Here is a 16,740-nt window from a genome sequence, read left to right as displayed (position 1 = left end):
CGCCTCAGGAGGGGGAAGCAGTGCCCTACCAACGCTGTTTACAGTGGCGATGGGCGGCTGTTGACCTCGACTGGGGATGTTGTCGGACGGTGGAAGGAATACTTCGAGGATCTCCTCAATCCCGCCGTCACGTCTTCCATTGAGGAAGCAGAGGCTGGGGGCTCAGAGGAGGACTCGTCCATCACCCGGGCTGAAGTCACCGAGGTGGTCAAGAAACTCCTCGGTGGCAAGGCACCGGGGGTGGATGAGATCCGCCCTGAGTACCTCAAGTCTCTGGATGTTGTGGGGCTGTCTTGGCTGACACGCCTCTGCAGCATCGCGTGGCGGTCGGGGACAGTGCCTCTGGGATGGCAGACCGGGGTGGTGGTCCCTCTTTTTAAGAAGGGGGACCGGAGGGTGTGTTCCAACTATAGGGGGATCACACTTCTCAGCCTCCCCGGGAAAGTCTATGCCAGGGTACTGGAGAGGAGAATACGGCCGATAGTGGAACCTCGGATTCAGGAGGAACAGTGTGGTTTTCGTCCTGGTCGCGGAACACTGGACCAGCTCTATACCCTCTACAGGGTGCTGGAGGGTTCATGGGAGTTTGCCCAACCAGTCCACATTTGTTTTGTGGATTTGGAGAAGGCATTCGACTGTGTCCCTCGCGGCGTCCTGTGGAGGGTGCTCTGGGAGTATGGGGTCCGGGGTCCTTTGCTGAGGGCTGTCCGGTCCCTGTATGACCGAAGCAGGAGTTTGGTCCGCATTGCCGGCAGTAAGTCAGACTTGTTCCCGGTGCATGTTGGACTCCGGCAGGGCTGCCCTTTGTCGCCGGTTCTGTTCATAATTTTTATGGACAGAATTTCTAGGCGCAGCCAGGGGCCGGAGGGTGTCAGGTTTGGGGACCACACGGTTTCGTCTCTGCTCTTTGCAGATGACGTTGTCGTGTTGGCCCCTTCTAACCAGGACCTTCAGCATGCATTGGGACGGTTTGCAGCCGAGTGTGAAGCGGCTGGGATGAGGATCAGCACCTCCAAATCCGAGGCCATGGTCCTCAGTCGGAAAAGGGTGGCTTGCCCACTCCAGGTTGGTGGAGAGTTCCTGCCCCAAGTGGAGGAGTTTAAGTATCTAGGGGTCTTGTTCACGAGTGAGGGGAGGATGGAACGGGAGATTGACAGACGGATCAGTGCAGCTTCTGCAGTAATGCGGTCGATGTACCGGTCTGTCGTGGTGAAGAAAGAGCTAAGCCGTAAGGCGAAGCTCTCGATTTACCGGTCAATCTACGTTCCTACTCTCACCTATGGTCATGAGCTTTGGGTCATGACCGAAAGGACAAGATCCCGGATACAGGCGGCCGAAATGAGCTTTCTCCGCAGGGTGGCTGGGCGCTCCCTTAGAGATAGGGTGAGAAGCTCAGTCACTCGGGAGGAACTCGGAGTAGAGCCGCTGCTCCTCCACATCGAGAGGGGACAGCTGAGGTGGCTCGGGCATCTGTTCCGGATGCCTCCTGAACGCCTTCCCGGGAAGGTGTTTCGGGCATGTCCAACCGGGAGGAGGCCCCGGGGAAGACCGAGGACACGCTGGAGGGATTATGTCTCCCGGCTGGCCTTGGAACGCCTCGGTGTCCCCCCGGAAGAGCTAGAGGAATCAAATCAAATCAAATCAAATCACTTTATTGTCACACAGCCATGTACACAAGTGCAACAGCAGGTGAAATTCTTGGTGCAGTTCCGAGCAACATAGTAGTCACGACATGACATGTACAACATTTAGAGCAGCATCAGATTACACTGATGCGCCCACAATTACTCACAGCACAGTAAACTCTACAATAAACAATAAATAATTTACACAATGTGAGTGTGGTTCTCACAGCTTTAACCAATATACACATACTTACAATATACATATACTTTAAACAATATACTTTAAACAATAAACTTTAAACAATATACACACTAAAACATACATTAAACAATATACATTACGCTATAATAATAATAATAATAATAATAGTATACAATGTACAGTATACATTATTATTCACAGTAGAGATCCAATGTGCAATAGGTGCTATATGATAAATAATAAATTATATAAATGTGTATATAATGTGTGTGTATCGACAGTGGGTTGTGCTGAGTGATATTCTGTCCAGTGTGTGTTATGATCCTGATGGATCAAGAGTTCAGGAGTCTAATTGCTTGTGGGAAGAAGCTGTTCTGGAGTCGGCTGGTGCGTGTTCTGATGCTGCGGTACCGCCTGCCTGATGGCAGCAGTGAGAGCAGCCCATGGCTCGGGTGGCTAGAGTCTCTGATGATCCTCTGAGCTCTCTTCACACACCGCCTGGCGTAAATGTCCTGGAGGGAGGGAAGCTCACCTCCGATGATGCAGCTGGCCGTGCGCACTACCCTTTGCAGGGCTTTGCGGCTGCGGGCGGTACTGTTGCCGTACCAGGTGGTGATGCAGCCAGTCAGCAGGCTCTCTGTAGTGCTGGTGTAGAACCGTGTGAGGATGTGGCGGTTCATTCCAAACCTCCTCAGCCATCGCAGGAAGAAAAGGCGCTGATGAGCCTTCTTCACAACGGCCTCGGTGTGGACGGACCATGAGAGTTCCTCTGTGATGTGGACACCGAGGAACTTGAAGCTGCTGACTCTCTCCACCGGTGCTCCATCGATGGTGATGGGGCGGTGTTCTCTCTCATTCCTCCTGAAGTCGACCACCAGCTCCTTGGTCTTGCTGACGTTGAGGGAGAGGTTGTGCTCCTGACACCACCGTGTCAGAGTGTGCACCTCCTCTCTGTAGGCCGTTTCATCATTGTCAGTGATGAGACCTACCACCGTCGTATCGTCAGCAAACTTGATGATGGTGTTGGAGCTGTGGGTTGCCACACAGTCATGTGTGTACAAGGAGTACAGGAGTGGGCTGAGAACACAGCCCTGAGGGGCTCCAGTGTTGAGAGTCAGTGGTGAGGAGATGTTACTGCCCATTCTGACCACCTGGCGTCTGTTTGACAGGAAGTCCAGGATCCAGCTGCATAACAGGCTGTTTAAGCCGAGAGCCCGGAGTTTCATGTCAAGTATGGAGGGCACAATGGTGTTGAATGCTGAGCTGTAGTCTACAAACAGCATTCTCACATATGTGTTCCTCTTTTCCAGGTGGGAGAGAGCAGTGTGAATAGTGGATGAAATGGCATCATCAGTGGAGCGGTTTTTGCGGTATGCAAACTGCAGTGGGTCCAGTGAGGGGGGGAGAACAGAGCAGATGTGGTTTCTGACTAGTCTCTCAAAACATTTGCTGATGATGGGGGTCAGAGCAACAGGACGCCAGTCGTTTAAGCAGGTGGTTTTTGCTTGCTTCGGTACAGGAACAATGGTGGACGTTTTGAAGCATGTGGGGACCACAGACAGGGAGAGGGACAGGTTAAAAATGTCCGTGAAAACTCCAGCCAGTTGGCGCGCGCACGCTCTGATGACGCGGCCCGGAATGCCGTCTGGACCTGCGGCTTTACGGACGTTCACCCGCCGGAAGGATCGGGTAACATCCGCTACAGATACGGAGAGTGCACTAACCTCTGTATCTTCAGCCACGAGCTCTCTCTCCGCGAGGGCGGTGTTAGTTCCCTCAAAGCGAGCATAGAAGGTGTTTAGCTCGTCCGGGAGAGAGGCAGCGGTGTTCACGGTGGAGTTTGTGTTCCCTTTGTAGTCCGTGATGGTGTTAATTCCCCTCCACATGCTTCTGGAGTCGTGGTGTTGAACTGTCCTTCAATCTTGTCCCTGTACTGGCGTTTTGCTGCTCTGATGGTTTTCCGGAGGGCATAACTTGCTTGTTTATGCTCCTCCGCATTACCGGAGTTTAAAGGCGAAGGTCCGCGCATTGAGTGCCGCGCGAACATCCACATTTAGCCACGGCTTCTGATTGGGGTACAGCCGTATTGTTTTGGTCGGAACAACGTCTTCTACGCACTTCCTGATGAAACACGTTACGCTATCGGCGTAGACCTCGATGTCGTCATCAGAGGCCGACCGGAACATCTCCCAGTCCGCGTGATCAAAACAGTCTTGTAGCATAGAGTCCGATTGGTCCGACCAGCACTGGATGGTTCTGAGGGCGGGTGCTTCCTGTTTCAGTCTCTGCCTGTAAGCGGGCAGAAGGATGATGGAAGCGTGATCCGATTTGCCAAATGGTGGGCGCGGGAGTGATTTGTAACCATCCTTGAAGGGAGAGTAACAATGATCCAGAACTCGGTTCCCTCGTGTGTTGAAGCTAACATGTTGGTGGTATTTGGGTGCGATGCGCTTGAAGTTGGCTTTGTTAAAGTCCCCGGTCACAATAAACGCAGCCTCAGGATGCGCGGTTTCCTGCTCACTCACTGACCTATACAGTTCCTTCAGTGCCCGGTCTGTGTCGGCTTGTGGGGGAATATACACCGCTGTGATGATGACCGCTGTGAATTCCCTCGGTAGCCAGAATGGTCGACACATAACCGTGAGAAATTCCAGATCAGGAGAACAGAAAGACTTGATAGAATGTACGTTCCTCTGATCACACCAGGATCGGTTGATCATAAAACATACACCCCCGCCTTTGCTTTTCCCGGAGAGATCTTTTTCTCTGTCCATCCGATGCACGGAGAACCCCGTGGTTTCGATGGCCGAATCTGGAATCTCAGCGGACATCCAAGTTTCTGTAAGGCAGATAATGCAGCAGTCCCTCGTCTCTAGTTGGAAAGAGATCCGTGCTCTCAGCTCGCAGAGTTTATTGTCCAGAGACTGAACATTTGCCAGTAAAATACTGGGAAGCGGGGGTCGGTTTGCGCGGCGTCTTAATCTGATGAGCACGCCGGCTCTGCTTCCCCTTCTCCGGCGCTGTTTCCGTGGTCGGGCCGCCCAAACAAAAGGATCCGCTGCTGTGTTTGTAAGCAGCGGTTCGTCACTGGAGAATTTAAAGTCCGGTTTTCGGTGTGCGATTGCCGAACCAATGTCCAAAAGTGTCTGTCTGTCGTACGTAGTGAGGCAGACAACATCCAAGACAAAAAACACAAAAACTATAAACAGAACAAACAAAAAACTACAATGTTTCAGCAGAGCTTGCAACGTTGCGGCCATCCTCGGCGCCATCTCGACTCGACTCGAAGTGTCTAGAGGAAGTGTCTAGGGAGAGGGAAGTCTGGGCATCTCTGCTTAGACTGCTGCCCCCGCGACCCGGCCCCGGATAAGCGGAAGAAGATGGATGGATGGATAGCTCATATGTAAAAACAGTTAGATAATTCTTTGTTAACAACTTAATTTTTCGGGGTGGTTGCCATGTTTTATATGGAGTTTCCATAGAAATTAGGGATGCAACAATACAGTTAGTCCACGGTTCAATACATACCTCGGTTTTTAACCACGGTTTTCTGTTCGGTTCGGTTCTGATGGCTTGTCACATCAGTTTTTTGCTATTCTATTCTTAAGCAACAGGAACAGCAAGAGGTTAAGGAGAAAAAAAAGACTATTTTTTTATTGCAATACTCTTTATTTTACTTAAAAGAATTGAAAACCCTTACTCAAACTTAAAACTTTACTTAAAAAAAAAAACCCTTGTACACATTCCTAGTGTATTGTAGCCTATAATATAAAATAAATATAAAGATTTACACTGGCAGCTCAGAGCTGTATAGTAGCATTTAAGTATGAAATTGAATTAATAAATGTAAAAATAAAACACTACACAGACTTCACTATAAAATATACATTGATTCTTATTAAAGCTACTGTATTAGTTTTTCAGTCAAGAGCAATAAGTGATTTTCTCTTTGTCTTTTGTTGTTGTATTAACATTAAAGGGATAGTTCACTCAAAAATGAAAATTCTGTCGTCGAGAAATTAATACAGGTTTGGAACAATATTAGAGTGAGTAAATAATGACATAATTTTAGAGGTGAACTGTCCCTTTAAGGACAGCGAGTTCACTACTGCACTTCTGTCAATTTAAGACCTCCGTGCATCTAATATACAGACACACCCAATTTTACTTTCACTTTAGACATAACCGACTGTTTTTATGTTAACCTTGTGTGTATTTGACAGTATTAGTGCAGTAAGATGACTACTTAGTTCGGTAGTCACGTGGTTGACAGGCGTTTAGTGCGCGCTCGGAAAAGCGCATGTTAAAACCGTGCACGCGAATGAGCCGGCAAGGCTTTAAAACGCATGCAAATAATGAACTTTCTTGATTGTGAATAACTATAGTGTTCCGTGAGTATAACTTTACCACTGACGTGTGGTGTGAATGTATGTCGCGTTGTTCAGTATTGGGATGGAGGCAAATTATATAATTTGTAGAAAAATAATTAATTAAATGCAAAACCGAAAAAAACACAATTCACTAGCGCGTATTGAATGCCGTACCGAACGGTTCAATATTATATTGAGAATTGTGGCATCCCTAATAGAAATAATGAGTTCCCCTTCGAGGGAACTCGCACTGCGTCGTCGAGTGACAACACTCTGGGAACGCCCACAGCGTTACGCATCTGAAGTATGAATGAAATCAAGCCAATCTGATTGGTGTTGCGTCGTGACGTAGTAGATGACGGCATACCCGGAAGATACAAAAAGGAAGCTGATGCAAACACACACTAGCTTTTTTGCTCTTCAGCGAAGCGCTCTGTGTAAAGTTTGTCAGTCTTATTTGATGTTGTTTGTCTACCAACGTTGTTCACAAGCAGGGCTCGCGAACCCCGTGGCTGGTCCCGTGTCTGTCGAAAAAAAGACAGCACGGTTGATCAGTCATGGGACTCGCAGATGGGCTGTCAGGGGAATTGAGAGGGTGCTGAGGCATCTTCTCCTTCCCTGTTTGACAGTTCCATTGTTCTCCTTCCCCGTGTGGAAGCCCGCGCTGCGGCTTCTTCCCCCGGGGTGGAGGACCCGATACGTGAGCTGTCTGATTCTGAGGAATTAGACGTGCTCCGTATCGAGGCTCGCCATTTCCTTTGCAAGATTCAATCTCGCGTTGCCAAAAGAGGGCAGCGCGTAGGTTCGAGTCTGCTAGTAAAGTGATACAACGTGATACGGTGAAATGTGATACTGTTAGGTGCGAGGCATGCGGTCAGCACCTGAGGGTGCTGGCTGTTTTCATTGAGAAATATCTCGACGCGTACTGCCGTGCGCTTTTCGGGTGTTTCAGCCTCGCGCCTGTTTGGCTTTTTTCCCGAGGGATGAAAGCCAATTGTATTATAAGGGCTCGAGCCACGTTGCTAAGGCAACGTGTGGTTTACGAGTCCGTATAAATACAATAAAGCAGTATCGTCTGGTGTCATTTCTGACCATGTTTCACTGTATTGTGGATACTGTTGGGTGCGAGGCATGCGGTCAGCGCCTGAGAGTGCTGGCTGTTTTCATTGAGAAATATCTCGACGCGTACTACCGTGCGCTTTTCGGGTGTTTCAGCCTCGCGCCTGTTTGACTTTTTTTCCGAGGAATGAAAGCCAATTGTATTATAACGGCTCGAGCCACGTTGCTGAGGCAACGTTGGTTACGAGCCATATAAATACAATAAAACAGTATCGTCTGATGATTTGGGCTGTATTTAATTCTGAGGAATTAAATAATATAGGATCTGACTTTGAGGAGTTAGATATTCAGCCTATCATTCAGACCATATTATGGCTGCATTTAATTCTGAGGAATTAAATTAAAGTATTATCTAACGTGAGGAGTTAGATGTATTTTTTATTCAGCCTGTTATTCAGACTAGGTTGCACGGGTTGGGTGATTATGATGACATTTAATTCTGAGGAATTGAGTGTCATGTTATCTGACTTTGATAAGTTAGATACTTTAATCAGTCTGTCACCCAAGCGTGTTTGACTTGTCTGGATATTCATCTAAGAGGGAGCCCTCCTGAAGTTGATGTCGTTCTCGCCGCCTGGTGGCCTGCGGGACACATCAGTTTCAGGCGGTTGCTAGGCGCAGTGTCCGCCCTAGTGTTGCGGCCCTGTCGAGCTGCTCCCTTAGATGAGGCCCCTGCTGGCCAGCCCCCTCTCCCGGGTAGGAGCGACCGAGGTCGTTTTCCCCCAGGAGCTCTCGGGAAATCAGTGCTGTGTTCCCGCCGTCAAAGACGCTTCGGGCCTCACTGATTTCCCGCGCACACACGCTGCCTTCGTCGCCTCCAAGGGGACTTGCGACTGGGCAGCGAACGTGTGCGCCCACCGAAAATCATTCTCGACCGCTCCCTGCCGGTTAGCCGCTTCAGGGGGGTCGGGAACGAGTTTCGGTTGACACCCGAGGCCAGCCTCGAGAGGCTGGTTCCCTTAGTAGATTATCTTGGCGCATGGTCATGCCTTCCGAGTGTATCTACATGGGTCCTGCAGACTGTAGAGCTGGGTTACAGGCTGCAGTTCGGTTCTCCTCCCCCGAGTTTCAACGGGGTGGTCCGGACTGTGGTCGGCCCAGAGCAGGTTCGGGTTATGGAACAAGAAGTACAAGCCCTGTTAGCCAAGGAAGCCATAGAGCGGGTTCCTTTGGCGGACAGGGACTCCGGGTTCTACAGCCGGTACTTCATAGTTCCAAGGAAGGATGGTGGGTTGCGTGCGATAATAGATCTCAGGCTCTTGAATCGGTCTCTGAGGAGATTCAGGTTCAAGATGCTCATAATTCCAGCCATCGTGAGTCAGATCCAGTCCGAGGACTGGTTCGTCACGATAGATCTAAAGAACGCATACTTCCATATTCCATCCTTCTATGTCACAGGAAGTTCCTGAGGTTCGCTTTCGGGGGCGAAGCGTATCCAATATCGGGTTCTTCCCTTCGGCCTGGCACTCTCCCCTCAAGGTGGCGGTTCGGCATCGAGATGTCGTTCTGGCCCACATCAGATGCTTGGGGCTGAGACTCAACACGAAGAAGAGCGTGTTGACGCCCTCCCAGTGGACTACGTTCCTGGGGGTTGTATGGGACTCCACGTCGATGCGGGCACAAATGTCCCCCGCACGCGTGGAGACCATACTGGCGATGGTCTCCTGAGTGAAGCCGGGCCGCAGCCTCACTGTGAAGCAGTTTCAGAGACTGCTGGGGCTCAGGGCAGCAGCGTCCAAGGTGATACCTTTTGACCTGCTGCACATGAGACCCCTACAGTGGTGGCTGAGGGCCAGGGGGTTTTCCCCGAGGGGAAATCCGTTTCATATGATCAGGGTAACGCGCAAATGCCTTCGTTCCCTCGTCATATGGCGGAAACCTTGGTTCCGGTCCCAAGGACCAGTGCTGGGAGCATCATGTTGCCGGAGGGCCGCTTCAACAGATGCCTCCCTCACTGGTTGGGGCGCGGTCATGGAAGGCCGCTTTGCGAGAGGTCTGGGGGAGACCCGGCATTCTTCATGGCATATCAACTGCCTGGAGATGCTGGCGGTCTACAAAGCTCTGAGGAGCTTTTACCCGGACCTCCGCGGCCACCATGTCCTGATACGCTCAGACAACACTTCGGTTGTCGCGTATCTCATCACCAGGGGGGTTTGAGGTCGCGCCCTCTATGCAGACTGGCGCATCAAATCCTCCTGTGGTCCCAGAGGAAGTTATCGTCCCTCAGGGCGATGTACATTCCCGGGGACCAAAATCAGGGAGCAGACATCCTGTCGAGGCAGGGGCTGAGGCCCGGGGAGTGGCGACTCCACCCAGAGGTGGTGGAGGCCATGTGCGAGAGATTCGGCCCAGTGGAAGTGGACTTGTTCGCGTCTCGAGAGACGTCCCACTGTCCACTGTGGTTCTCTCTCAGGCACCCAGCCCCGTTGGGACTGGACGCCATGATGCAGACGTGGCCGAGGCTGCGTCTGTACGCATTTCCCCCGATCGCTCTGCTCCCGGGAGTTCTGGAGCGGGTCCGCCGGGAGGGTATCAGCCTGCTCTTAGTAGCACCCCGGTGGCCCACTCGAGTATGGTTCTCGGACATCATAGCTCTGCTAGACGGCTCTCCGTGGCAGGTTCCTCTGAGGAGGGATCTGCTCTCTCAGGCAGGGGGCACAATATTTCACCCCTGGCCAGAGTTGTGGAGTCTCTGGGTCTGGCCCCTGAGGGGGCTCGGTACCTAGAGGCGGGCCTGTCAGCAGAAGTAGTCGAGACCTTACTCAGCTCCAGGGCTCCTTCTACCAGGATACTGTACAGCCTCAAGTGGAATGTATTTTCCACTTGGTGTAGAGAGCGTGAGGTGGATCCAGTTAACTGCCTAGTGGCTTCAGTGCTGGAGTTCCTCCAAGATCGCTTCTCCGCTGGTCTTACCCCGTCCACCCTGAAGGTGTACGTGGCTGCCCTTGGGGCTTTCCACGCACCTTTAGGTGATGGACCTTTGGGGAAGCACCACCTGGTTGTACAGTTCCTCCGTGGGGCTCGGAGGATGAGGCCGGTAGCTCGCTCCAGAGTCCCAACCTGGGACCTGGCGGTGGTTCTGGAAGGGCTGGCTGAGGCCCCCTTCGAGCCACTGGAGCTGGCTGAGCCTAAGAACCTGACCTTGAAGGTGGCCTTTCTACTCGCCATTACCTCTCTGAGGAGAGTGGGAGATCTCCAGGCTTTGGCGGTCACGCCAACCTGCCTGGAGTTTGCCCCTGGCAGAGTAAGGGCCATTCTTCACCCTAGACGGGGTTACATTCCCAAGGTTCCATCTCAGGGAGCCCGGTCTCTGGTTCTTCAGGCTTTCCATCCCCCTCCCCACCTGACGGCGGAAGAGGGGAGACTTCATCTGCTCTGCCCGGTCAGAGCTCTGGGTATTTATCTAGAGAAGTCTTCCCATTGGAGGAGGTCAGACCAGTTGTTGGTGTGCTTTGGCTCACCCAAGAAGGGGCTGCCTGCGTCAACTCAGACGATCAGTAACTGGATCGTCCAGGCTATAGCCACGGCTTATAGGGTGCGCAATTTGCCTTCACCCATGGCCGTGAGGGCCCATTCCACCAGGAGCATGGCTTCCTCAGTGGCCCTCCTTTCTGCGTCTCGCTTCAAGAGGTATGCGAGGCGGCCGGGTGGGCCACCCCGCACACCTTCATAAGATTCTACAGTCTGCACCTCCCGGTGACGCCTGGTGCTCGAGTTCTTGCGTCCTAAGTGTGCCTGGGTACCCAGCTTCACACTGGGACGTGGGGTGATTTGGTGTGGCCTAGTGGGTATTAACGTTCCCAGAGTGTTGTCACTCGACGACGCAGTGCGAGTTCCCTCGAAGGGGAACGTCTCGGGTTATGACTATAACCCTTGTTCCCCGAGAAGGGAACGAGACACTGCGTCTCGTCGCCACACCTATCACGGCTAGAGCGCTTGCTTCATCGCAAAAGAGCTAGTGTGTGTTTGCATCAGCTTCCTTTTTGTATCTTCCGGGTATGCCGTCATCTACTACGTCACGACGCAACACCAATCAGATTGGCTTGATTTCATTCATACTTCAGATGCGTAACGCTGTGGGCGTTCCCAGAGTGTTGTCACTCGACGACGCAGTGTCTCGTTCCCTTCTCGGGGAACAAGGGTTATAGTCATAACCCGAGACGTTTTATACTGTTGCCTTATACTAATGCTAGGCTATACTAGCATTGGGGATTGGCTTGATGTATTTGTAAACATTTTAATGAACTCTTAATCATACTGCAATTAATGTCCAATAAAGTTTGGTTTAAATCACTTAATTAATGTAATTTTCCCATTTTCCGTGACCTAATCTAAAGTGAGAACTGTTTATGGTTAATACGGTGTGAAAGGGATAGTTCACCCAAAAATGAAATGAAAATTCATAATTTTCTCAATATCATTTAATCAAAATCATTTTCTCACCTTCAAGTTGTTCCAAACCTGTATGAATTTCTTTCTTCTTCTGAACACAAAGGGAGATATTTGGAAGAATGTTTGTAACCATCCAGATCTCGACAGCCATTGACTACCATAGTATTTTACCCCCACTATGGTAGTCAATGGCTGCCGAAATCTGCTTGGTATAACTATCCCTTTAGCAAAGCATTATTTAATTTTACAGAGACAATGAATGTGGAACTCACTATTTGTACATAGTCTATGAATGTATTAACTACAGTTTATAAACTATTAATTAAATATTTGTAAATGATTTGTAAATATGTATTGCACTATACTTGTTATTAAGTGTGACCATATAGAGTAGGACTTGATTTTGTCTATTGAGAATTGATTGGATGGTTGTGGTTTTGCTATTGCTGTGATGTCATGTGAGTGACAGGTTAATCCCGCCCTCCTGCCAGTAAACACATCATTAGAGAAGAGAAGAGATGTTAACACAAGAGGGAGGGGAAGCTAGTTTGAATAAAAATGACAAGGGCACACAGATTTAAAAAAAATATATATTGATGTGCATGGATAAATAATTTAAAATAAACTGCAATGTTCCATAAAAAAGGAGAATGGGTTTTATTTTCTTTATATACACAGGCGGCGCTCACATCTGGTGTAGATGTGTCAGCCATTAAGCGACTGAACACCAGTGTGATGATGTAAAACTATCAGTCGATGTTTTGCTCTAGAGGCAATCATATGCAAATGCATTTGCCCGTGTTTTTTTAATGTTTTTATTTTTATATTTCTCCCTTTGTGTTCCACAAAATAAAGAATATCAGTGTTATCTGAAATGATATTGACCTGGTCAAGTTAACAAAATAATGTACACTAAGTTTAATGAAGAATTAATTATCTGTCAGGCCATCACCACTGTAGACATTAAGGGGTATGTGCTCTTCAGAATAGTGGCATAACTATATGGTTTTCAATGACTGATTCTTATACATTTGGTTCCCTGAATCTTTGATTAAATCACTGAACTTTCCTTTTTTCTTGTCCAACTAAACAAATAATTATTTGTGATTTATTATTTGAAATGTCATATAAAATACAATGACATATCTACTTCTCTAATCATTAATCTTTTGGTGCCTTTTTTTTTTTTTTTTTACATTACATTGATTTTATCTTGTCTAGCATGAAATGGCATGTCTTTATTAAACTCTGCGGAAATTAAACTTTGAGTCCACGTCAGCTCTGTAGGAACCACACAAATTCCGATAAGATGCATACAGTCTAGTAATTGCCTAATATTTCTTGAAGTTATGAAACATTTATGCAAAAAAAATTCTGGTTCCTGGGTTAAAATGTATTAAAGTTTCTGGAGAGTTAAAATATTTTTTTTTGTAGCAACACTGCCTGTCTATGTAAAGATAATAGCGTTACCCACATGGATGATCATTATCATTTAGGGTTTGAATACGCAAAAACGTTCGGTTCAAACTAAAAATATGAAAGTGGCTTATGAAGGGCTCCATGTTTATGATGCTATTAAATTAATTAATTGGAAGTTTAGGACGTTCCTGTAGAATTACGTTTTATAGTCTAATATTGTTTTGTAGTAATTCTGCATTTTTTCTCCATTAATCACTGCAGTTCCCTCTGATTGATCAGCTTTTCAATTAAACATCAGCATTCCAGTTACAGATATCACGTTTCCAACTCATTTCTTAAATGAAATGATGGGCTGTGTACAGAAGAATGATTCTCTGTGTAAAAATTTAGATTTATGCCCACAGAGATCAGCTAAAAAAACACAATCCATCAGCCTTGTCTGAAAAAACACACAGCTTTAAGTGTTTGAGTGAGCTGTTACATACTGGGGATGTTATTTGATGATGGCTGGATTTTTTTCCATTACCAGCACACGGTTGCATTGAGGACCATTAGAGGGATTCATCAGTTAAATATTCTCTGAAGTCAGCAAGAAAAGCTGCAGATTTATTGATTAACTTGCTACCACAATGTGTGTTATCATAAAGGGTTAGTTCACCCAAAAATGAAAATTCTGTCATTAATTACTTACTAATCAAGACCTCCGTTGATCTTTGGAACACAAATTAAGATATTTTAGATATTTTCGAAGCGTTATGAATCAGTGAGTCGAATCATGATTCGGATTGCGTGTCAAACCGCCAAACTGCTGAAATTTGGCGATCCAAACTGCTCATTCGACTCACTGATTCATAACGCTTCGAAGCTTCATGATGCCGTGTTTTGAAATCGTCATCACTATATAAGTCGTTATTTAGGGGTTTTTTTGCGCACAAAAACTATTCTCGCCGATTCATAAAGTTATTGTAGAACCACTGTAGTGAGATGGACTTTGTAACGACGTCTTTAGTACCTTTTAAGGGTCTTGAGAGTGAACCGTGCATTGTGCCAATGGAGGCCTTTCAGAGCCATCAGATTTCAACTAAAATATCTTCATTTGTGTTCCGAAGATCAACGGAGGTCTTACGGGTGTCGAACGACATGAGGGTAAGTAATTAATGACAGAATTTTCATTTTTGGGTGAACTAATACTTTAAGGTTTTATATCTAGTCACTTTTGAACTCAAAAAATTATATTTTATAAGCTCTTTGTAAATAAAGTAAAAAAAAAAAAAAACGTTTCAACCTAATAATACTAATAACGTTTATTAATCTAATATCTGTTACCTGACAAATATTTTACATTAATAAAATCGCTCCATTTCTTCCACTCCAGATATCCTGAACTTAGTGATTCAGGTTATATTATGCATATGTGATTATTTTATGAATATTTTAATTCCTTTTCTGTGTAAAGAACTTTGAAGTACCTCTGTGTATGAAATGTGCTATAAATAAACTTGCCTTGCCTAATTTGAATCCCAGTCCCATTGCTTGCTAATTAAAAACTCCGTCACAATGATCTTTAAATTGTTAAAGTGTTTTGTTGTTCTTAGGTCATGTGTTTCCTCTGTGCACAATTTAGAATTAACCACTAATAACACAGTTTATCTGTGGTTCATATATAAATATATCATTTACATCAGGAAATTGCTGGCAGTGTGGAAAATAAAAGTAATCAAGAGAGAGTGTGGAGGGTTTCATTAAAAAAGACCTTTTAAAAAATGTCAGTAATTAAATATACGTGCAAAATTTTGGCATATTTAAAAGTAATTAGTGATATTTAAAAGTGATGCCCAATAAACCATCCTCCCATCTTTCCCCATCAATAGTTTTTTTATTCTTTGGTCGACTTGATTTCCTTAATTTCCTTAATTTAATTTGGAGCTGGAGAACATCACTGTTTTCTCCAGAGCGGCTGTACAGCCGAATCAAATTCTGTTGCATTATTTTCCTATTTAACACTGTGAAACTGCTTTGAAACAATCGGCATTGTAAAAAGCGCTATAAATAAAGGTGACTTGACTTGACTTGTTTTACATTTTCCTATTATCCCTTTTATTGACCAATAATCAAGACATATGAGATAATATTTTTTTAATGAAAATATAAAAAACAGTTTGCATGTGTGTTTTTTTAAAGGATCATATTTGATCCATCAGGCTTTTATGGCTCTTATGTATAGGGATAGTATTGATCTCATATTTGGGACAATGTTATTAAATACCAAACTGAGCAAAAATATAGTGCATTTTGTTCAGTTCAGTGCAGTTGTTGATATTTATCTCCTGATAAATTCTGAGCTTGAAATGTAAATCAGATTTTTGTATAACAAGTAACAGACTACAGTATTTGCATAAAATACAATGTAATAATCAGTTGTCACTCTCTATATGTATATCACAATAATATGTTTTAGAAAGGTGATATTTAAATACTTAGTTTTATGATCAAAGCTCTGTAGTTTTTATTTTGGGGGACAAAACATATAAGGCAAAGCGATACAGTGATAATTGATAATCTATTATATTTGATACTTACATTTTTTACCATGATTTTAAAAAAAAATATGGGTCCTACTTTATATTAGGTGTCATTAACTATACTAGCATTTAAATTACTCATTTGATACAATGAACTTAGAGTGAACATACATGTTTTTATATTGTACTCCAACCCATTCTCACTCCCAAGGCGTCAAAATCCGAAGCATGGTCAAGTGCCTTCCACAATGAAGACGCTAAAGGCACCCCTAAGCGGCACTATATCGACACGCAGGGTAGCCTGCCCTACTCCATTCATTTCAGTTGTTTACCCAATGCGTCAGATCAAGACGCAATTAGTTCTTTACATTTGTAAAAGCAGTCATTATTTTATTAATATTTAAAGGCTACTTTTATATTTTGGAGCAACTAACCCCACTCCTTCCCTAAATCTACCCATTTCTAAACAATATAAAACACGTAACATGAAATAAAAGTACAGTCACAGGTATTTTTTGCAAAAACTGACCCAAAACAGTATAAAACTATTAACTCATGTTGCATTCCAAGTCTTCTGAAGTCATACGATATCTTCGTGTAAAGAACAGAGTTGATCTTAATGTTTTAATCGCTGAGATGATGATCCCGCCGCTCTGTGAACGCACTAGCATGACGCAATCGGTCACAAGACACATGAGAGCCAATGACATTTTACAATCAAAGCTGACGTAATGATGCAATTGGTCACAAGACACGAGAGCCAATGCAATTTCACAATGAAATCTGACGTAACCAGCGGCAATTTTTGAAATTTGATGTGTGCATGATCTTCGGTGGATGGAGATGCTAATCGCTTTTGGCGATTTCCTTCACAAAAATCAATCCTTTGACCTCGGAACACTTGGATTATTTGTACTTTTTGAATAAATTGTGCCTGCAGTCGTATCTGCCTGTTATATCCTGTGTTTTATATATATATATATATATATATATATATATATATATATATATATATATATATATATATACTACACAAATGGTATAGGTTTAGGGATGGATGGGGTTGGGTTACATGTTCAAACGTGTCTAGC

At 45.8% G+C, this 16,740-nt stretch overlaps 1 protein-coding gene across 1 annotated transcript in view; it reads left to right on the top strand.

The window, feature by feature from the left end:
* cckbrb (cholecystokinin B receptor b) overlaps nt 1-16,740 on the top strand; it is a gene marked incomplete at both ends in the record, with an annotated part of 65,303 nt that overhangs the window by 29,926 nt on the left and 18,637 nt on the right. The window lies entirely within an intron of this gene.

This window comes from Gobio gobio, assembly GCF_949357685.1.
Source record: "Gobio gobio genome assembly, chromosome: 7".
Classification (NCBI taxonomy): Eukaryota; Metazoa; Chordata; class Actinopteri; order Cypriniformes; family Gobionidae; genus Gobio; species Gobio gobio.
Note: the sequence above shows the minus strand (reverse complement) of the source record. Positions and strands in the feature narration are given on the sequence as shown.